Here is a 22,993-nt window from a genome sequence, read left to right on the forward strand (position 1 = left end):
TGGGAACTCCATAATTTGCGATAGATTTCCCTTCTGGAGCTGTTGGAATTCTGCTCCTGGGGTGAATGTTGTGCCTGCTGAATTTACTGGTCTCTCAGAATTGGCCACAGACCCTCACTCAAAATTTCTACAATTATAGAAATGGTATCTAATTTGTAAGGTGCAGATCATTGAATGCTGAGTGGGGTTAAAATCAATCACAATTGTAATTCTGGATGTATTTCAATGAATAAGGCAATTCAGTAATCAATGTACCCACAAATTAATTATGACTTGTATTCAGTTACTAGCTGAAGGTCCCAGTCTCAAATGCAGACCGATGTTGAGTTGGCTGTTCTCAGCCAGATGATCTTGGGATAGAGATGCTACAGTTGATCTAAGTGCCCTAATGAAAGGAGCAACAAAATCAGCCAGACTTCCTGCTTCTGATTATTGCCCAGCAACTTCTGCTGGAAAGTACCCAGGTATGGCCAGGGATGAGCTTGGCATTGATGCAACTTTTAGCCAAATAGTTCACTCTCAAGGATCACATGTGAACTATGGTAGTATTGCCCACTCAAGTAAGTTTCAAAGACTTGTGATCCTGACCACCCACTCATTACCTCTCAGTGCCAGCTCACAGTTTCCTGATTCTGTAACCTTATACAGTTGTGACATTTTTGAGACTGCTGGGTTAAGCTGTTTTGCTGTGCAGGCTACGTGTAACTCTGTATTGAAGACATGCTCCTGAAATTTAGAGATTTTAAGTTGAAGAAGGAAAGAAATTGCATTTATATAGAACTGTTTACATCCTCAGGATGTCCTAAGATGCTTAAAAGCCAATGAATTACCTTTGTAATTTCAAAGGCAAACTAAGCAGCCTATTTGTGCACAGCAAGCTCCCATAAACAGCAATGACCAGATAATCTGTTTTTAGAGATGTTGGTTCAGGGATAAATATTGGCCAAGACACTGGGGAGAACTCCCCTGCTCTTCTTTGAAATGGTGCAGGATCTTTTACATCCACCTGAGAGGGCAGACAGGACCCTTGTTTAATGTATTATGTAAAAGACAATTGAAGACAATTGCTGTCATTCCAATGGACCACAAACTAAGGTAACAATAATTCATCATAACCGTTGCTTTTTAACTGATGAATTTGAGCATTCCCCAAACCCAGGTCACCCTATTCGCACTCCCCAAACCCAGGTCGCCCTATTCGCACTCCCCAAACCCAGGTCACCCTATTCGCACTCCCCAAACCCAGGTCGCCCTATTCGCACTCCCCAAACCCAGGTCACACTATTCGCACTCCCCAAACCCAGGTCACCCTATTCGCACTCCCCAAACCCAGGTCGCCCTATTCGCACTCCCCAAACCCAGGTCACCCTATTCGCACTCCCCAAACCCAGGTCACCCTATTCGCACTCCCCAAACCCAGGTCACCCTATTCGCACTCCCCAAACCCAGGTCACCCTATTCGCACTCCCCAAACCCAGGTCGCCCTATTCGCACTCCCCAAACCCAGGTCACCCTATTCGCACTCCCCAAACCCAGGTCGCCCTATTCGCACTCCCCAAACCCAGGTCGCCCTATTCGCACTCCCCAAACCCAGGTCGCCCTATTCGCACTCCCCAAACCCAGGTCACCCTATTCGCACTCCCCAAACCCAGGTCGCCCTATTCGCACTCCCCAAACCCAGGTCACCCTATTCACACTCCCTGCACCTAAAGTAATGGAAGTTTCTCTGTTTATGCTAATTTTTTAACATTTATTTCCGGGATGTGGCAAAGCCAGAATTTATTGTCCATCCCGAGTTGTCCCTGAGATGGTGTTTCTGAGCTGCCGCCTTCTTGAACTGCTACTGTCCATGTAGTGTAGTGTAGGTACACCCACAGGTAGTGAGTTCTAGGATTTGGACCCAGCGACGGTGAAGGAACGGCAATATATTTCCAAGTCAGGATAGTGTGTGACTTGGAGAAGGAAGGTGGTGGTGTTCCTATGCACCCGCTGCTCTTGTTCTTCTAGGTGGTAGAGGTTGTGGGTTTGGAAGGTGCTGTTGAAGGAGCCTTGGTGAGTTGCTGCAGTGCATCTTTGTGCGCTGGTGGTGGAGGGAATGAATGTTGAAGGTTCTGGACAGGGTGCCAATCAAGCAGGCTGTTTTGTCCTGGATGGTGTTACATTTGAGGTTTTCCAATCTGCTGGGATCTTTCCAGAATCTAGGAAATTTTGGAAGATTACAACCAAAGCATCCACTGACTCTGCAGCCACTTCTTTTAAGACCCTAGGATGCAGGCCATCAGATCCAGGGGGCTTGTCAGCCTTTTGTCGCATTAGTTTTCCTAGTACTTTTTCTCTAGTGACAGCAATTGTTTTAAATTCCTCCCTCCCTTTTAATCAATAGTGAATGTCCGGTGCTGGAAATCAGGATTGGAGGGAGAGAGGGATTAGGAACTGTTAAAAGTTTATAACTATTGGAGAATATAGTCCAAAGTTGCAATTTGAAGTTAATATGGTCAAGCAACTCCTTAAGCCTGACAATGAAGTCAATAAATTGTAAACATTCTGATGCATGATCGTGAAACACAACTCCTGGGCTCATCACTTCCTACACCAGTTCTCACATAATGTTTGCTGGAATTGATCATCTATGAACAGTGGGAAATTGTCAATAATTCAGATTTTCAGGCTGCCATGGAATGTGGTAGAACTAGTTTGAAAATAAAATGCAAGTAATGTAGGTGCGGTGACCACAGAGTGGACAAAGTCTACACCTGGTTAATGATGTTTAGCAGGAATCCTATAATAGGTGTTTGGGAGGAGACTATCAGGCAGTCGGTGCCTGTAAAACTGCACAGCAACAAGGATTCAACACTGTCATTGACTAAAGGGTTAACCATTTAGGACTGAGATGAGGAGAAATCTCTGAACTCAGAAAGTTGTCAATTTTTGAAATTCTCTACCCCAGAGGGATGTGAATGGTCAGTCAATGATTATATTCAATGAATATAATCAATAGATTTTTGGGTACTTAGGGAATCAAGGGATAGGGATAGTGTGGGAAAGTGGAGTTGATGTAGAGAATAGGATATGATCTTATTGAATGGTGGATCAGGTTCGAGGGGCCGTCTGGCCTACTCCTATTCCTTATGTTCTTATGGCCTGTTGTGCAGCCCCATTCCCTTCACCCCAACATTGCTGGCCATGCCTTTGGCTATCTAAACCTTAAGCTCTGAAATTCCCTCCCAAAACTTCTCCACTTCCCTGTCCTCCATAAAACACCTCTTTGTCCAAGATTTTACTCAACGTTCCTAATATATCCTTCTTTGGCTTTGTGTTCATTTTTTCCTGTCTGATTAAGCTTCTGTGAAATACCTTGGGATGTTTTCCTACATTAAAACTTTGTATAAATGCAGCTGTGCTTCTTATATCTAGTAGAGCCAATATTTAATAACAATTAGTATTAAACCAGAAATAAAAACGGAAAGTGCTGGAAATACTCAGCAGGTCTGACAGCATCTGTGGAGAGAGAAACAGAATTAACGTTTCAGGTCCATGCCCCTTCATCAGCATCCTTTAGTATTCAATCAGTAGAACATAGAACATAGAACATAGAACAGGACAGCACAGTACAGGCCCTTCGGCCCATGATGTTGTGCCGAACCTTTAACCTACTCTAAGATCAAACTAACTACCTACCCTTCATTCTACTATCATCCATGTACCTATCCAAGAGTCACTTAAATGTCCCTAATGTATCTGCTTCTACCACCACCGCTGGCAGCGCATTCCACGCACCCACCACTCTCTGTGTAAAGAACCTACCTCTGACATCTCCCCGAAACCTTCCTCCAATCACCTTAAAATTATGCCCCCTGGTGATAGCACTTTCCACCCTGGGAAAAAGTTTCCGGCTATCCACTCTATCTATGCCTCTCATCATCTTGTACCCCTCTATCAAGTCACCTCTCATCCTTCTTCGCTCCAATGAGAAAAGCCCTAGCTCCCTCAATCTTTCTTCGTAGGACATGCCCTCCAGTCCAGGCAGCATCCTGGTAAATCTCCTCTGCACCCTCTCTAAAGCTTCCACATCCTTCCTATAATGAGGCGACCAGAACTGAACACAATATTCCAAGTGTGGTCGAACCAGGACCCCAAGGTCCCTCTGTTCCTCTGCACTACCAAGAATCCTGTCTTTAAGCCTGTATTCCGCATTCAAATTCGACCTTCCAGTATTGATACTGCAATTGGAATACTGCATTGCAATAGGGAAGTGACTGAACTGTATCGGCCTCCTGCCTGCCCCGGGGGAGGGGGGGGAGGGACTGAGTTTGATTGACAGGGGCAGGAACTCACCTGAGCTCTCACTTCCAGCAGGTATGGCCTCGCGCAGCCGCAGAGAGTATCCAAAAGTCATTTGCTTGGGTGGACCCGCCCCTCCAACGTTTGATTGTTATTGGAATGGACCAATCACAGGCCCAAACTGTCAACATCCCACCAATCAATGGCGGAAGAAGGTGGTTGCACCCGCCTGTAAGGGGGGGGCACAGTGATAATTGACAATGATTGAACCGATGAGACTGGGGTCACCGCTTAGATTGACAGCAGCCTGATCCAATGGGTGTGTATATCCATGACAGCTGTCCAATGGGCGTGTCTAGAGGGCGGGGTTTCCGCGGGATTCGGTGCCAGCGCCTCTTTGTTCTGGGAGAGGCGGCGGGCGGGGAGTCGGATTCGGATTGGGATAGCGCCGCTCCAGAGGGAAGGAATCGCGGGCAGAGCTCGCCAGGTAATGGGTTCCATGTCCGCCGGCGGAGGCGGCTCCCTCCCTGCTGACTCTTTACAGACTCAGCTTTGGACCGCAAGCGGAGCCCGGGCTGGGGGTCCGGGACCTGTGAAGCCGGATCAATTCCGGGTGTTCAGTTCGGATGTGCTCCGGTTGTTGACCCGCTCACCTTGTGTCCGGCTCGGGCGCTGCGCTCACTCTCTCTCGGTGTTTTCACTCTGAACTGTCAGGGTTTTCCAGGTCGAATAGTCTTTGTTGGGTGGGGTTCGTTGGGGGGTGGAGGAGGGAGGGGGGGGGGGGGGTGTGTGTTGGAGGGGAACATTATTCAGGATTCCCGTGAAAACTGCCCGTCTTTTAAGGGCTCAGATTTTTAAAAGTCTGGATCTGTGCCTCTAGCTCCAGTTCCTAAAGAGTAGAGTTGGAGAAGTTCTGATGTGTTCCCTTGTTTTGTGCCCCACACCCTGTGTCCTGCAGCGTCTGCGGAGCTTTGTCCAGTCTGGGCGGAGGAGAGCTGCTTCTCCAGGTGATCGTGAAGATCTCCTTTAGGGGAGGCATCGAGGCTGACTGCGATCGGAGCAGTGTAGCAGGCGAATGCTGTCTCCAGCGTGAAGTTCAAGTAGCTTTTTTAATGTTCTGTATATTAAATTATAGCCTTTTCGTGGTTCACAGACATCTGCTGTTGGAAAATGGTTTACTGGCAGTGACGAGCAAAGCTGAAATTGACTTGAATGCTGCCAAAGAGGGTCATGTCACTGAAGCAGGGTAATACTATCTGATGCTGACCTGAAATCTGCCTGAAAGAGCGGTGGAAGCACATTCAGTGGTAACTTTCAAAAGGGCTTCGGATAAATACTTGAAGGAGAAAGTATTGCAAGAACTCTCGGTGATGCTGTCTGGTGATTTACATGAGGGAGTGGAGGGTGAGATCTGGAGGTAATTGGGGTGATCTCATAAATATGGCAATACTGAATGGTTGAAACCTGGAATCACAAAAGGAGGCCTTTGTGCCCATTGTTGCCTGTGCTGGCTGTTTGGTAGAGCTATCCAATTAAACCCACTCCTCTGGTCTTCCCCAGAGCCCTCAATTTTTTTCTCTACTTTGCATGTTTCAATAGGGGTATAGCTGTAGCCTCTCTAAGAATAGCCTGTGTTGTTTTCTGTCTGTCTGGGTGCTATCCTGGTTTTATATGTCAATGCTGTGTAACTTTACAAATGAAGGATTAGTGATTGAGCTTCATTTTTTTGCAAATTTTTGGAGAAATATTGGTTTCAGGAGTTGGAATTGTTTGTGTACAGTAACAGGGCAATCAAGTTAGGGATATGTGGCGGATAGCCACCTGGAGGCTGTGGATTATGTAGTAGCACAGTGTAAATAAACAGCATCACTGAGTTTATTGTAATTCCCTCTAATCTTTCTGTCCGGGGCCTTGGATTCAGCCCTGCTGTTGTGCTTTGGGAAACCTCTTTGGGTGGAAGTTGCTGAAGGGATTTGAGGGCTGGATATGTAAAGATAATTAGAATGATTTGTACATGTGGAGGCTAGATGCCAACATAGACTGGTTGGGCTGAATGACCTGTTTCTGTGCTTTATCTTCTGTTTCTGTGTTGCTACTTGCATTGAGAGCTGTGTGACAGGGAAAATGTGGCTGTGTATGAAGCTTGGTTAGTGAACATGTCAATGTTCAGTGAGCTGGTTTGATCAGGTTACCATAGCCAGCTGTTCACCTGTTCTACGGATTTGAAGATTTTGTGTAACTGTCCCATCTGTTTGGCATTAATCTGCTTTGTTTGCTGTGCCATTCAATGATTGCATTGTTTGTGGAGCCTGGAGTTTGGGGAAGGTTTGTGGCTGGGTTCAGTGTGAGACAGCGGAATGTTTAATATCTTGTAGCTTACCCTTTCTCTCTTAAAGGCAGTGACTCAATGATTGCCTGCTGGTTTATTGCTCAGGTAACTGTTAATAGTGAAATAAAAACAAGAAATGCTGGAAATATTCAGCAGGTCTGGCAGCATCTGTGGAGAGAGAAGCAGAGTTAACGTTTCAGGTCAGTGACCCTTTAGCAGAACCCTGATGAATAGTCACTGACCTGAAACATTAACTCTGCTTCTCTCTTCACAGATGCTGCCAGACCTGCTGAGTATTTCCAGCATTTCGTGTTTTTATCTCCGATTTCCAGCATCTGCAGTATTTTGCTTTTTTTTAACTTGTTAATAGTGAATGGTTTCAAAGCAGAGATTTATATAATTCATTTTTTTTTAACGTAAGTTATGTCCACAAACTTCATTTTTGGTTCTGCTTTTTAAGTCAACATTTAATTTTGAAAATGTTCCTATAATTGATATTGGGAATTATGATGAGATTGTCCAGGTGGTGTGGGTTGCAGGCACTAGCTTTAGGAGCTGTCACAGTTTCCACTGACCCACTGGGCAATGTCGCAGGTGATTTAATCTTTCCTGTCGTGCAGGAGTCACAGAATCATGGGCAGGAAGTTGGCCTAATCCCTTCCTTTCACTGACCCTCGCTTAACACAAGCCAGTTATAGTGATGAAAGGTCACAGACCTGAAACGTTAACTCTGTTTCTCTCTCCACAGATGCTGCTGAGTATTTCCAGCATTTTCTGTTTTTATTTCAGATTTCCAGTATTTGCAGTATTTTGCCTTTGTATAGTGTCGTATGTGGTTGGAATGAGGTGATGATCAAACAGTGCCACCTGGTCTGTATGGCTATGGACCAGGCTTAAGCCACTGATTTTATACTGGACTAAGTAAGATGTTAGTGCCACATGCCCCTGATCTGTGTGTCTGCTGCAAGTCAAAAGTAAACTTACCAGATTCACTAAAACTGTATACCTGAAGTGCTGCTTAAAAGCATTTAGTGTGAACAGCAGAATTCTTCTGAGTTTGCTGGTGCCTGGTAGTTGTCTGTATAGGGCACCCCACTGGCCCAGTATAAAATCAGTGTAACTCTGCTTTTTTAACCTGTTGATCCAATTTAGGAGGCAGGTTGTTATGAATCTGCCGTGAAGTATTGATGTAACAGCCAGGATTCAGACTCTGTCAGTTATAATTTTGAGCACACAACAGTTTCTTACCTTAAGCCTGGGTTTGTCCCTGAGAAAATTAGCCACAAAACATCTGATTCAAAACTAGGACAGATAAAACACTCGGCTGTATTTTCATTTTCCATCTGAGTGTCTGGATACCCCCACGTCTGTATCGCAAAGTACAGAGCAAATGTCTGATAAAGCTGCCCCTCCCCTCAGATACACAGTGCCACCCACGCTTCAGTAAAGGCCAAGAGCATTGACATTTGAAATATTGTCTCTGCTGCTGCTGAGAAATGATTGCTGGCACAACAATCATGCCCATAGTTTTCTCTCTCTCATCAGCGTCTGGGGCTGGTGATGTGATTCTCTTTGCTGCCCTAATGCAACATCGCTGGCTGAATCTCGAGCCATCTTAGAGTGTGTGATTCAGTATGATTGAGTAATTCATTCACCTATTGAGACTGGGGGGGAGGCTGTAAAATGTTAATATGACAGCAACTTGTTAAGTAGGGACTTCTGGTGTAGCTCATTTCCAAAGTCCTGTACCAACTAACTCTGGATGGCAATGAGTTCATGCCGTGCCACCTGTGGCACGGTTCCCCAAAGTGCAGGTATTAGCTGCAGCCACAGGCAACACAAGTATTGCATTTGTGTGTGATTGTTTCAGGTTTGAGTGTAACCAGAAAATAACCCTTGGGCTGCTCCAACCTGTCACGTTAACACTGAGTTCAAATTTCTCATTTTTGCTGGCCTTGTTTCCCAGAATATTTATAAATCCAGTTTTTCACATTCCTGTGCGACAGTGGTTCTTTGTGTTTTTTTTATATTATTACCTGGTCGACTTTTATTCTGTAACCAGACAAAGGAGTTGATGTCTCCACTCTCCCTCCCACACCAGTGAGAGAGCATTGAGTCATCAAAGACCCTGCTCTGCTGTACTCTCCCTCACTCCCTTCCATTCTACCTCTCTCCAGCTTCAAAAGCCTCTTAATCTACCTTGACATTGCCTTTGGTGATCGGTGTGTGCGTGTGTTGGGTGCGGGTGCGTCTGTCGGGGTGGGTGTGTGTTGGGGGGGTGGGGTGGTTGTCGGGGTGCGGGTGGGTGGGGTGTGTGCGTCGGGGAGGGTGAGTGTGAGGATGTGTACGTGTCTGCCTGCCTGTCTGTCTCTATCCGAGTGTGTCCCTGTCTGTCCGAGTCGACATCTGTCTCTGCATGTGTCCATCCGTCTGTCTGTGGAGTGTGCATCTGTCGCTGTGTCTCTTTGTGTGTCTCCCCTGCCTCTCCGTCTCCCCTGCCTCTCCGTCTCCCCTGCCTCTCCGTCACTTCCCCCCCCCCCCCCCCCCACAGTCCGGCCGAGTAATTCTTCTGCTTTGTTTGTCTATAATGAATGATATATATGTGTATGATTAGGATGTTTTTAACAGCTCCCAGGGACTCGCCTCAAACTATCTAAACCATCCATGCAAACTGTGTGTCGGTTAGAGTAAGAGTGACAGTCTCGGGTTGCACTGATGATGATGTGGTTTTATGGCCTTCAGTAGTTTCTATTTGAAATGTGTTCCATCCCATCTCTTTACCCCAGTAATTGTAGCCCTGCCTCTTCAGCTTGGTGGCCCCTCCCATACTACAAATATCTTGACTGCAGGAAGTTTGATTTATATATAAAGAGAATATACAGCCCAAACAGACTTTGGGTTTTTTGGAACTTAAACCTATCTGGACTCCTTTTATTTCAAGGAAAGTATGCTGTGTTTGTTCTCTTTACCTCCTGCAATATTGGTACCTGCATGTTTCTGTCTCTCTGTCTTTCCACCCCCCCCCCCCCCCCCCCCTTTTTCTGGCAATGAACATTTGCTTTGCCAAGTTCAATTATTCAGTCTTGTGCTATCTTACACTTTTTATACAAGTGTTTCGCTGCAATCTGATTCCTGAGTGGTGATGTTTAAGATGACCGGTGGGCACTGATGCCACATTGTCTGCTGCCAGTTCACAGACTGGTTGGTTGAGCCTCAGACTACTGATCCTGACCAACTGGCTGTTCAGATTTTTATCAGCTTGGTTCAGTGGGTCCAAGTCAGAAAGTCCAAGCCTGACTCTGGAGACTTGAGCACCTAATCCAAACTGATGTACCTAGTGCAGCGCTGACAGAGTGCGGCACTGTTAGAGGTGCAGCCTTTCAGATGGGACATTAAACTGAGGCCCCATTTCCCCTCTCAGGTGAATGTAAAAATCCCATGGCACCACTTAATCAATACTTAAAAACAGGTTATCTGGTCATTATAACATTGTTTATGGGATCTTGCTGTGTGCAAATTGGCTGCCATGTTTCCTACATTACAACAGTGATTACACTTCAAAAAGTACTTCATCGGATCTAAAACACTTGGGACATCCAAATATCTTGAAAGGCGCTACAGAAATACAAGTCTTTGTGTCCCTGAATGGCAGCTGCTTAATTTCTGGTGGCAATGATTGGTCCTGAAAGGGTTAACAGCAAATTACTGTTGACTGCAGCACAATGGCTGGATCAGGAACCAGCTGAATGTCACTGATTGTTTCACTGAACCAGAGGAAGCAAAAGTTCAGTTGGTGAAACTGCAAATGATAAATAAAAGCACCAAGTTATTGCATGCTGTCTTGATGACCGAATAGCAGATGTGGCTGTGGGATGGCAGGCTGCTCCCAGGACCATGGAATCAGTCTTGTCTGTCACGTAACGCCAGACGACAGGTGAGTAAATCGCAACTGTTTCACAAGATGTCATTCATGGTTTTTTAAAAATGTATTTACAACTGGGATATCACTGGGGAAGGTTTGAAAACTTGTGGCTGCCCCACCCATAATCAGGTCAATAAATAGCATCTGGGGACAGAGTAAATGATTAATCTAAGGTGTCTGCTCTCTCCTGGCGTAAACTGCTGCTTCATGACTCTAGCTATAAACTAAATTACAAAGGGGAAAAAATCTTGCATTTATATGGCGCCTTTAACAGCCAATGAAGTACTTTTGAAGTATAGTCACTGTTGTAATGTAGGAAATATGGCAGCCAATTTGCACACAGCAAGATCCCATGAACAATGTAATAATGACCAAATGATCTGTTTGAATATTGGTTGAGGGATAAATATTTGCCAGGACGTGGGGGAGAACTGCTCTTGTATTTCGAAGTAGTGCCTTAGGATCATTTATGTTCAGCTGAGGGACCTTGGTTTAACATGGCGGCACAGTGGCGCAGTGGTTAGCACCGCAGCCTCACAGCTCCAGCGACCCGGGTTCAATTCTGGGTACTGCCTGTGTGGAGTTTGCAAGTTCTCACTGTGTCTGTGTGGGTTTCCTCCGGGTGCTCCGGTTTCCTCCCACATGCCAAAGACTTGCAGGTTGATAGATTAATTGGCCATTATAAATTGCCCCTAGTATAGGTAGGTGGTAGGGAAATATAGGGACAGGTGGGGACGTGGTAGGAATATGGGATTAATGTAGGATTAGTATAAATGGGTGTTTGTTTAGAGATACAGCACTGAAACAGGCCCTTCGGCCCACCAAGTCTGTGCTGACCATCAACCACCCATTTATACTAATCCTACACTAATCCCATATTCCTACCACATCCCCACCTGTCGGCACAGACTCGGTGGGCCGAAGGGCCTGTTTCAGTGCTGTATCTCTAAACTAAAATCTCATCCAAAAGATGGCACCCCTGACAGTACTGCACTGAGAATGTCAGCCTAGATTATGTGCTCAAGTCTTTGGAGTGGGATTTGAACCCACAACCTTCTGTCTGAGATGAGTGTGTTACCCACTGACCTGTGGCTGGGAATGGACAGGTTTGCAAAAAGCTGGTGTGGCTTATCCAGTGTCCACAAAATGTCAGCCCCACCATCTCATTCCCACTATCAAATTCCTCTTTGGGTACTTATCCAACACCCTCTCTTGACTTACTGCCCATTCCATACACTCCTTGCCCCATGTTAAATAGTTAAATCTAATTTGCCCTTTCCCCTTCTCTCTCCATGTTTGAGGATGTTGTAGAGTCTGCGACAGTGAAACATATTTCTGTTTAGTTTCCCTTGTAAGATCTTAATTCCCCTAAAATGAGCCCCTGAGCCTGCTCTTTCCCAACGTAAACATTCCCAGAATCCATAGCCGCGTCCCAAAACACGGACTAATCCCAGCCCTCGGTTTATTTGTTCTTCGCTGCACCCTCTTCAATTTCCAGGGTTGACAGGGTTAAATTGAGGACAGGTTTCATAGACTAGGCTTCAATTCCCTTGAGTTTAGAAGATTAAGGGGTGATCTAATTGAGGGGTTTAAGACGTTAAAATGAATTGAGAGGATAGAGAGAGAAAGTATTTATTTCCTCTGGTGGAGGAATCAAAAAGAAGGGGATATGACCTTAAAATTAGAGCTGGGCCATTCAAGGGTTATGTCAGGAAATCTGGAACTTTTTCTCCCCACTGCAGAAAGGCTGGATTCAGGGGGTCATTTGCAGCTTTCAGGACTGACTTCAGTCGATCTTGGTGGGTAAGAATATCAAGGGATTTGGAGCAAAGGCTCATAAATGGATTTCAGGTACAAATCATCCATGATCGAAGGGAATGGCTCAAGGGGCTGAATGGCCTCGGCCTCTTCCTCTTCCCAAATGCCCGGATGTTTTTCTTTTACTGCGGTGTCTAGAAATCCAACCCATACTCCAGGTGGGACAGCTTTCCGTGCAATCTCCTGGAACTTAATTCCTGCCCATGGGAGATGGAAACTCTCCTGAGTTATGCACTTTCCCCTCCTCTCCTGAAAGTATGGACTTGTCCTAGACACTCAGTGTCTTCCCTTACCACCTGAGTGCTAATGGATGGCGATTGGGATTGCTTGTCTAACAGTCCTGCTCTTCCAACAACAATTTATGCATTTATATAGCGGCTTTCATGCTATAAACTGCCCCAGGGTGCTTCACAGGAGCATTATTTGACACAATTTGACACTGAACCATGTGAGATAGAAACATAGAAAATGGGAGTGGGAGTAGGCCATTCGGCCCTTCGAGCCTGCTTCCCCATTCATTATGATCATGGCTGATCATCCAACTCAGTAACCTTTTCCAGCTTTCGCCCCATACCCTTTGATCCCTTTAGACCCAAGAGCTATATCTAACTCTTTTTTGAAAACATTCAATGTTTTGGCCTCAACTGCTTTCTGTGGTAGCGAATTCCACAGGCTCACCACTCTCTGGGTGAAGAAATTTCTCCTCATCTCAGTCCTGAAAGGTTTACCCTGTATCCTTAGACTATGACCCCTGGTTCTGGACTCACCAACCATCGGGAACATCCTTCCTGCATCTACCCTGTCAAGTCCTGTTAGAATTTTATAGGTTTCTATGAGATCCCCCCTCACTCTTCTGAACTCCAGCGAATATAATCCTAACCGACTCAATCTCTCCTCATAAGTCAGTCCCGCCATCCCAGGATTCAGTCTGATAAACCTTCGCTGCACTCCCTCTATAGCAAGAACATCCTTCCTCAGATAAGGAGACCAAAACTGCACACATTATTCCAGGCGTGGCCTCACCAAGGCCCTGTATAATTGCAGCAAGATATCTCTGCTCCTGTACTCAAATCCTCTCGCTATGAAGGCCAACATACCATTTGCCTTTTTTACCGCCTGTTGCACCTGCATGCTTACCTTCAGCGACTGGTGTACGAGAACACCCAGGTCTTGTTGCATATTCTCCTCTCTGTTTATAGCCTTTCAGATAATCTGCCTTCCTGTTTTTGCTACCAAAGTGGATAACCTCACATTTATCCACATTATACTGCATCTGCCATGCATTAGCCCAGTCACTCAACTTGTCCAAATCACCCTGAAGCCTCTCTGCATCCTCCTCATAACTCACCCTCCCACCCAGTTTTGTGCCATCTGCAAATTTGGAGATATTACATTTAATTCCCTCATCTAAATCATTAATATATATTGTGAATCGCTGGGGTCCTAGCACCGATCCCTGCGGTACCCCACTAGTCACTGCCTGCCATTCAGAAAAAGACCCGTTTATTCCTACAGTTTGTTTCCTGTCAGGTGACCAAAAGCTTGGTCAAAGAGGTAGGTTTTAAGGAGCCTCTTGAAGAGAGAGAGATGGAGAGGTTTAGGCAGGAAATTCTAGACCTTGGGGTCGAGGCAACTGATGGCATGGCACCAGTGGTGGAGCGATGGAAATCCGATGTGCAGGCATTTAGCCTTGGAGGAGTGCTGTTATCTTGGAGAGTTGTGCAGCTGGATGAGGTTAGAGATAGGGAGGGGCAAGGCCTTGGCAGGATTAGAAAACCAGGATGAGGATTTAAATTGAATCACTGCCAGAATTGGAGCCACTGTACGTCAGCGAGCACAGGAGTGATGGGTGACTGGAGCTTGATCTGAGTTAGGACACAGGCAGCAGAGTTTCTGATGAGCTGACAGTCATGGAGGGTGGAAGATGGGTGACCAGTCAGGAGAGCATTAGAACCATCGTTTGGAGGTAACAGAGGCGTAGATGAGGATTATTGGGCAGGGATGGGAACCCTGGCTGGTATTTTTTCACTCTATCTGATCCAGGGGAACTGATTGTAGTGTTAACCCGCTGAGGTCTGCTCACTTGGCACAGACCTAGGATAAAAACTGGGCCTCACTGGTCTCTGACGTAACCAGTGTTTGGCTGAGGTGGGGTGGGTGGGCGGGGGTGCGGGGGGGGGGGGGGGGGGGGGGAAGTCTGGAGATTTTCATTTATTTATGGATCTTCATAGAGAAATGAAACAGGAAGTAAACTGAAAATGTCCCGTAAACAATCAGTGCTTGCTGGATGTGAAATTTGGTCTAAAAGACTTGCATTTATATAGCACCTTTCACATCCTTGGGACGTCCCAGAGAGCTACACGGCCAGTGAAGTACTTCATTTGAAGTGTAGCTGAGAAATCTTGTGAATTGCATCTGCTCCCTGTAGCTGGCTATCGTAAGTCAGGGTGAAGTGTTTGCGAAAGTGTACTGAGTGCAGCAGATTGAGGTGATTTATGTGGTTTAAGGGCAAAGTGCAGAAGCTTCCCTTGTTTTTTTGAAGTGATTGTGTTTTGAGGGTATGTTGACATTGCTATTCTATTGTGGTGACATTTGATATTTTTAGGTCGAAATGCATTCCATGTTTTAGCAGCTAAAGTAGGAGTCTCCGCCCTTGGCCTGCGAAGCTTGTTGAGTTGTTTTCCATAGTGTCCCACGTGACCCGAGAATTACAATAGAAAGCACCGAGTGTGAGAATTTTCCAGAAAGCCGCTCCCTTTTTCTCCGCCTCCCCCACACAGTGCCTGAGCTTCAGACTGAACGTTTTGCGACTCTGTTTCGGGAGAGAGCTCACCGGAGCTCCTCTGGACTGGGCAGTCAGGACCTCATAGATTGACCACACTTCTGAGTCCAAAGATTGTGGGTTCAAGCCCCGCTCCAGAGACTTGAGCACAAAATCTCAGCCAACACTCCCCGTGCAGTACTGAGGGAGGGCTGCACTGTCAGCCGATTTTCGGTTAGGACATTAAACTGAGGCCCCCTCTGCCCTCTCAAGTGGACGTAAAAGCTCTTGGGTCAGCTATTTCAAAGAAGAGCTGGGCAGTTTTCCCTGGAGCCCTGGACAACATTTATCCCTCAAACAACATCACTAAGAACAGATTATTAGGCCATTATCACATTGCTATTCTTGGGATCTTGCTTTGTGCAAGTTTCTTGCTGCATTTCCTATTTTTTGGGACATCCTGAGGTTAAAAGGTGCTATAGAAATGCAAGTCTTTCTTTGTTCATTCACCTAAGGACTATCTCCAAGACTCTTTGAAAATAAATCTTCCCTCCTGTGCTGCTTTGGAAGGTTGACCCTAAACCTGAGGTGGTGCTTTGCCGCAATTAAAAAATTCTTTCATGGGATGTGGGCATCGCTGGCAAGGCCAGCATTTGTTGCCCATCCCTAATTGCCCTTGACAACTTGAGTGTCTTGCTAGGCCGTTTCAGAGGGCAGTTAAGAGTCAACCCCATTGCTGTGGGTCTGGAGTCACTTGTCGGCCAGACCAGGTCAGGACGACAGATTTCCTTCCCTAAAGGACGTTAGTGAACCAGATGTGTTTTCATGTCAATCAATGATAGTTTCATGGCACCAATACTGAGACTAGCTTTCAATTCCATATTTTTTTTTTAGTAACTAATTGAATTTATTAATTAATTGAATTTAAATTCCACCAGCTGCCGTGGTGGGATTTGAACCTGTCTCCCCAGGGCATTGTCCTGGGCCTCTGGATTACTAGTTTAGTGACATTGCCACTACACCACCGTCTCCCCATGAACCCATTTCTATCTCTGCCTGTGCCACTTACCCCTTACAATGCAGCATGTTGCTGCCCCCACCCCTCTCCTACCTCCCTCCTTCGCCCACTCTGTTCGAATGCACTGGCTGCTTTGACTAATCATTTCTAGATTTATTTGCCTGCAACCTGTCAGAAAAAAACCAGCAAAACGAGACTCCAAAACCTATACACACCGATAATATTACAGATCCACCCCCACAGTAATTACAAAACCATTTGGAATTGCAGCTGACAAACAGCTTGTGCTCAGAGCTGTGAAGAGTTGGCACAGCTGTTTATATCGTGCTGCTTGGGTCCAGTTATTTGCCTCTTTGAAACTTGGTGCCTCTTCTGAATGCACAGCTTTTCCAATTTCGCTCCATGGGCAAAACACAATGTTCCCTCTAATTTGTCTTTGCTCTGAGCAGTCTGTTTGCATGGCGTGGTATGTTCTGGATTGTTGCATGGCCAATGCACCCACACAGTTTAGAGGGGAATAGTGGTAGGACCCCCCTCCCCACTCACTCTCATTCCTGAAATTACTCCTTTGCAGGAAGGGGATGGAGCAAGCAGTCTGAGGTTTCTGAACTTGTACTGAGAAAAATTAGCAACAGCTACAACTTGTATTTATATAGCGCCTTTAATGTAGTAAAACATCCCAAGGCACTTCGCAGGAGCGTAATCAGACAAAATTTGACACCAAGCCACATTAGAAACATTAGGACAGATGACCAGAAGCTGGGTTATGGGGAAAGAGCAGAGGAGTGGGACTAATTGGATAGCTCTTTCAAAGAGCCAGCACTGGCACGATGGGCTGAATGGCCTCCTTCTGTGCTGTTTCATTCTATGATCCAACTTAATTGAATAACAAATCTCATCTTGCGGAATGTAACATTCAATGGAATGAGTAGAGTACTGTGTGCAGTTCTAGGTGTCTCATTTATAGAAAGGACATTAGAGAAGTGTCCAGTGTTTATTCCTCAGGGAAGGGGGACTGTAGTAACAGTGAAAGCTTTCAGACACTGGGACTGTTTCCAATGAAGCAGAAAGGCGGAGGAGATTTCAGGTTTTTAAAATTATGAAGTGTTTTGATTGTGTTTTCTCTGGTTGAGGGGTTACCAATTTAAAATGCTCAGCTTCCGAGAAATGTGTTGACACGCAGGGTTGTTGGAATGTTTTGCCTCGAGGTTTAGTTGCTGTAGCGATCATTGCATCTTTCAAGGGAAAATTGGATAAATATTTGAAGTGGAAGAAGCATGGAGATTAGCTTTGGATTGCTCTAGCAGAGCTAGCACAGATACGATGGTCTGAATGGCCTCTAACTGTGCTGGAAGCATCTATATTGAAGTAAGTCTGATATCTAAGCTCACCCTCACCTGATCTTTTAGGTGTTTTATAATTCTCACTAGGCTGTGTGAGGTTATCTAGGTACATACTTATTTTTATCTGCTCTCAAATTTGATGCAAATGATGATGCGTGAAGGATAAAATTTGGGCACCTAATTGCTTAGTTGGTAGAGATGGAATAGTAAGGCAGAAGGCAAAAGGTTGGATTTTCAGTTGGATTAATTAGTCTTGGTGACTCTGGAGGGGGTGGGAGAGGGAGACGGGAATGGATGGAAATGAGCCCAGGTTCTACATTTCTTATTGTCCAGTTATTTTTGATGGAACATGCACATTGGATGAGTCGAGGATTGGGGTTTGACTGTGATTCCTTCCCTGCTCGAATAGCCCATTGTCAGAGTTCACCTGTGATAGACAGTTACTTGGGGGATATTTGAACCCATACCCCAGAGGTAGGATACTGGGGAAAATGTTGAGGTAGAAGGTAGAAACCCCTTCATAAAGATCTGAATGATTCAGAAAGGACGGGTGTGCCCTGGATGGAGAATGTAACTGAATATTTCATTGTTAAGCTAAAGATTTGGCCTGAAGATGTCAAATTTAATTAGGCCACGCTCATCCTCAGTGAATATTTGAGGGTGTCTTGATCTTTCGCTGGTAATTGCTGTGACTACACAATTTGAATAACACAAATTTTTCAGAATGTACAGAAATAGCCCAGCTCAGCAACCAGTTCCCAGTCATTTACATGGGTCACATGGTAATTTGACCCAGTTTCCATAGCCTGGTGTGGAATACTGATTTGCTCGTCACACATTGCATGGGACCCTAAGCAAACACGGAGTGGTCAATATTCACTCCCACGCAGTTTTCTCTGCTCTCCCCACCTTTACCGATTCTTGTGTCCCTTTTGGAACCTTGCACGTGGGTAATCTTTGCCTGTCCACTGGGTGAGGTTGGGCCAGATGTTTGACTGTGGGGGGAATCACCCAGAGCCTAGTGCTGCTCCAACAATACCCAGAGACACTCAGCTTTTACTGGGAGTCACTGGAGAGTGATCAGGAATTGTGGGTTGGGTTCCTTCCTGCTCCATGCAAAATCCATGAAGACCGTACACAGCAATACTTGACAGTGGAGACACAGCAGTGTACTGTGTGTGATGAGAGAATGGATCCTGGGTGGGAAGGGGGCTTATTGTGGAACCCCACCACTCCACAACTTCTGATATTGTGCTAGTGTTGGAGAGGGGTTTGTGGGGGAGGTTGTTGTGGCAGCTGGTGTTGGAAGCAGTAGACTGTTCAGTCGCGTTTCCTCGAGACGATGTTTCAGTGGACAAACTAGAGGTGGCTACAGCCACTGGGTTTGAACGGGAATGAAAGATTACTGTTGTTCAGCCCTGAGGTGTCTCCTGAGAAAAGGGATCCCATTTTAGTTCAAGTAGCAGAGGTTTTAATGTAATTATCTGTTGGAAGTTTCCTCAATGTTTAAATTTCTATTGAGGCCATGAGATCAGCCTGTTTGCTGATTTGGGACTCGGGGTGGAATCTGCACGAGCTGCTGTGCACACTACTGAAACCCCAGTGCATTTATTGTTTCTCCATGGTCTCATCCTTACTCAGCTAGCGATTGTTCTCAGCTGCATGTTCCCCCTGCACCCCCCACCCAACTCCTCTGCCTGCTCATTTCCTTACCCCCTTCTCATTCCTCACTCTATTGTTCACCTATATCTGGTCCCTGTACCCTTCCCTTTGAACTCCCAAAACCATTTCCCCCTTTCCCTTCAAAAAGCCTCTTCCCATCTTTTCTGCTATGTCTGTCTGTCTTGAGTGTGCTCTTTCCCTTCTACCCCTGTCTTTCTCTCTCTTCTTTCTCCCTCCCCCCCTCTCTTTTCTGCCCCCAGCTCTGTGTTGAGGTACTCTTTTATGGGGAAGGGTTCTATATAATGCATGTTGATGGCAATATGTTGCTGGAAAGTCAGAGTTCTAGATTTCCCTGCTGTATCAAGCTGCCTGATCGAAGTGTCTTGGTATTTGCCCTAAGCAGATGGCATAAGGCTGGTATGTGTTCCTTTTGTGTTCTGTTTGTGCTTACAATCTGTAAGTGATGGTGCTTTGTTAGAAACAGTGTCCTTGTGCTGCACATAATCATGTTTAATCTAGCTCAGACGCGGGTGGGTTTGGCGACTTGTCTGCTAGTTACATCTGACAATTGCTATTCCCGGAATGCGCATCTGGGATGTGCTGGAGATTGTGAATTCCAGATTCATTGCTCTGTTTAGAAGGATCTGTGCCTTCCAAAGCAGGATTCCTAAATTACTTTTGCTCCTTTAACTGAGCATTAGTTGCTAATCTGAGCCCCTTTGCAGGAAGCTGCCATTCTCAAGGCTGGTCTTCCTCACTCCCACTGTCTGACATGCTTACAGTTCATGATTGAAGTGTAATTTGAAAACATTCCGTTGGAACTCTTGTGTAATTCCGATTTATTCACAATCCTCATGCTCCTGTCCCTACACTGTGTGGGGGCACCTCAACTCCTTAATTCTTCTCAGTTTTCCACAATTTGCAGTTCTTTGGGGCACGCATTTGTTGGCACCAAGGACTGACTCCTAGTTTAATCTCGTTATCATTCCCATTCTTGGTGCCCTGAATTTGGCAGTTTTAGGCCTTTGTCTGACCTCGATATGGAAAGAAATAGTTGAGTGGTAAAGTAAATTGCCATCTCTAGACTTTAACCATCATAGGCAGTGAGAATGTCACGAAGGTAAGCAGAGATGCAGGAGCTTGCTACAATGTTCTTGATGTACAGCTAATTCACAATTAAAAATCTTTCTTGTCTTTCTAAGGAGGATTTGAAGGAATAACTTGCATTTATACAGTGTAATTGTATGTAAGCAGCAGAAATCCCAAAGCACTTTACAGCCAATGAAATACTTTTGAAATGTAGCCACTGTTGTAATGTAGGAAATGTGGCAATCAATTTGTGCACAGCAAGATCCACAAACGGCAATGTTTTAATGACCAAATAATCTGTTTGGTGATGTTGGTTGATGGATAAATATTGTCCCAGGACAGTGGGGAGAACTCTTCTGCTCTTCAAACGTCATGCCTGATTGATCTTTTTGGGGATGGATGGGGCCTCGGTTTAACATCTCATCTGAAAAATGGCACCTCAGACAGTGCAACACTCCCTCAGTACTGCAGTGTAAGTGTTAGCCTTGATTTTGTGGTCGTCCGTGGTGTGGAACTTGAACCCATGACCTCTGACTCAGAGGTGAGAGTGCCAGCCACTGAGCCGTCTGACTCCATCTGATTTCGGGACGCTGATATTCAAAAGAATAAGTCAAAAGAAAGCACTTGTGAAAATGAGCACAATTTACACCCAGATCAGTGATCACTCCCAAAGCAGCAACTCTTGGCCAGGGAATCTAACAATTGAGCGGAATGTGCCCCACAAGAACTTGAAAGTTGAGGCATTTTTGCTTTGAATCCAAGCAGAAAGATGAGCCTTTGAGATTTTGAGGTTACTGTGAGACAGCCTGCATACAATACTGGAATAGTGAACTGTAGAATAGTGAACTGTAGACAAATGAGAGCAGCAGCGTGTGTGACTAAGTTCATCAGGACAGGAAGCGAGTGCATTGTAGTGTCTGTGTGTGTCTGTGTGTGTCTGTGTGTGTCTGTGTGTGTCTGTGTGTGTCTGTGTGTGTCTGTGTGTGTCTGTGTGTGTCTGTGTGTGTCTGTGTGTGTCTGTGTGTGTGTGTCTGTGTGTGTGTGTCTGGGGCTAGCTGGATTTTAGCAAGGCTTTTGACAAGGTCCCAAATGGCAGACTGGTTAAAAAAATAAAATCCCATGGGATCCAGGGAAATGCAGCAAGGTGGATACAAAATTGGCTCAGTGGCAGGAAACAAAGGGTAATTGTTAACGGGTGTTTTAGCGACTGGAGGGCTGTTTCCAGTGGCGTTCCGCAGGGCTCAGTACTGGGTCCCCTGCTTTTTGTGGTATATATTAACGATTTGGACGTAAATGTAGGGGGCGTGATCAAGAAGTTTGCGGGCAACACAAAGATTGGCCGTGTGGTAGATAGCGAGGAAGTTAGCTGTAGGCTGCAGGAAGATATTGATGGTCTGGTCAGATGGGCAGAAAAGTGGCAAATGGAGTTCAGCCTGGTGAAGTGTGAGGTGATGTATTTGGGGAGGTCAAACAAGGCAAAGGAATACACGATTAATGGGAAAATACCGAGAAGTGTGGAGGAAGTGAGGGACCTTGGAGTGAATGTCCACAGATCCCTGAAAGTAGCAGGACAGGTCAATAAGGTGGTTAAGAAGGCATATGGAATCCTTTCCTTTATTAGCTGCGGTATAGAATACAAGAGCAGGGAGATTATGCTGGAACAGTATAACTCATTGGTTAGGTCACAACTTGAGTACTGTGTGCAGTTCTGGTCACCTCATTACAGAAAGGATGTAATTGCACTAGAGAGGGTACAGAGGAGATTTACGAGGATGTTGCCAGGACTGGAAAAATGCAACAATGAGGAAAGATTGGATAGGCTGGGGTGGTTCTCCTTGGAACAGAGAAGGCTGAGGGGAGATCTGATTGAATGTACAACATTTTGAGGGGCCTGGATAGAGTGAAGGTCTATTCGCCTTAGCAGAGAGGTCAGTGATGAGGGGGAATAGATTTAAAGTGATTGGTCGAAAAATTAGAAACAACTTTTTCACCCAGAGGGTGGTGCGGGTCTGGAACTCACTGCCTGAAAGGGTAGTTGAGGCAGAGACCCTCAACTCATTCAAAAGGAGTCTGGATATGCACCTCAAGTGCCGTAATCTGCAGGGCTACGGACCAAATGCTGGAAGGTGGGATTAGAACAGATGGATCGTTTTTTGGCCGGGACAGACACGATGGGCCAAGTGGCCTCTTTCTGTGCCTTAAACTTTATATGATTCTAAACACACGGACCTTGATTCCTTTATGGATGTGACTGAGCACCTGTAGGAGGGGCTTGAAGATGCCATTGTCAGTTACATGGAATTACTGAGTTTACAGCACAGATATAAGCCATTCAGTTCAACTGGGCCATGCTGGTGTTTATGCTCCACATAAACCCCCTCCTACTGTATTTTATCTGACTTTATCAACATGTCCTTCTATTCCTTTCTCCCTCTTGTGTTTATCTAGCTTCCCTTTAAATGTACTCCTAGTATTCACCTCAGCACTCCCTGTGGTAGTGAGTTCTGCATTCTCACCACTCTCTGGGTAAAGAAGTTTCCCCTGAGTTCCCGATTTGATTTATTATTTAAGTCACTCCCACAAGTGGAAGTACCTTCTCTATAACTACCCTGTTAAACCATAATCCTAAAGATCTCTATCAGGTCACCCTGTTCTGGAGTAAAGAGTCCCAACCTGTTCAGTCTTTCCTGATATTTATATCTTCTAAGTTCTGGCATCAGCCTTGATATCCTTTGTTATCCTGAATAATGACACTCTGCCATTGCATGAC

At 45.6% G+C, this 22,993-nt stretch overlaps 1 protein-coding gene across 4 annotated transcripts in view; it reads left to right on the forward strand.

The window, feature by feature from the left end:
• The first annotated feature begins 4,661 nt into the window (after positions 1 to 4,661).
• Positions 4,662 to 22,993, forward strand: part of LOC137348252 (catenin beta-1-like) — a 62,219-nt gene continuing 43,887 nt past the window's right edge. Inside the window, exons 1-2 of one of the 4 annotated variants that reach the window (XM_068013664.1) lie at positions 4,664 to 4,768; positions 5,435 to 5,588. The gene's annotated coding sequence lies outside the window, so the exon portion shown is untranslated. The other 3 variants (XM_068013663.1, XM_068013665.1, XM_068013666.1) reach the window with 3 other exon arrangements.

This window comes from Heterodontus francisci, chromosome 33 (assembly GCF_036365525.1).
Source record: "Heterodontus francisci isolate sHetFra1 chromosome 33, sHetFra1.hap1, whole genome shotgun sequence".
NCBI lineage: Eukaryota > Metazoa > Chordata > Chondrichthyes > Heterodontiformes > Heterodontidae > Heterodontus > Heterodontus francisci.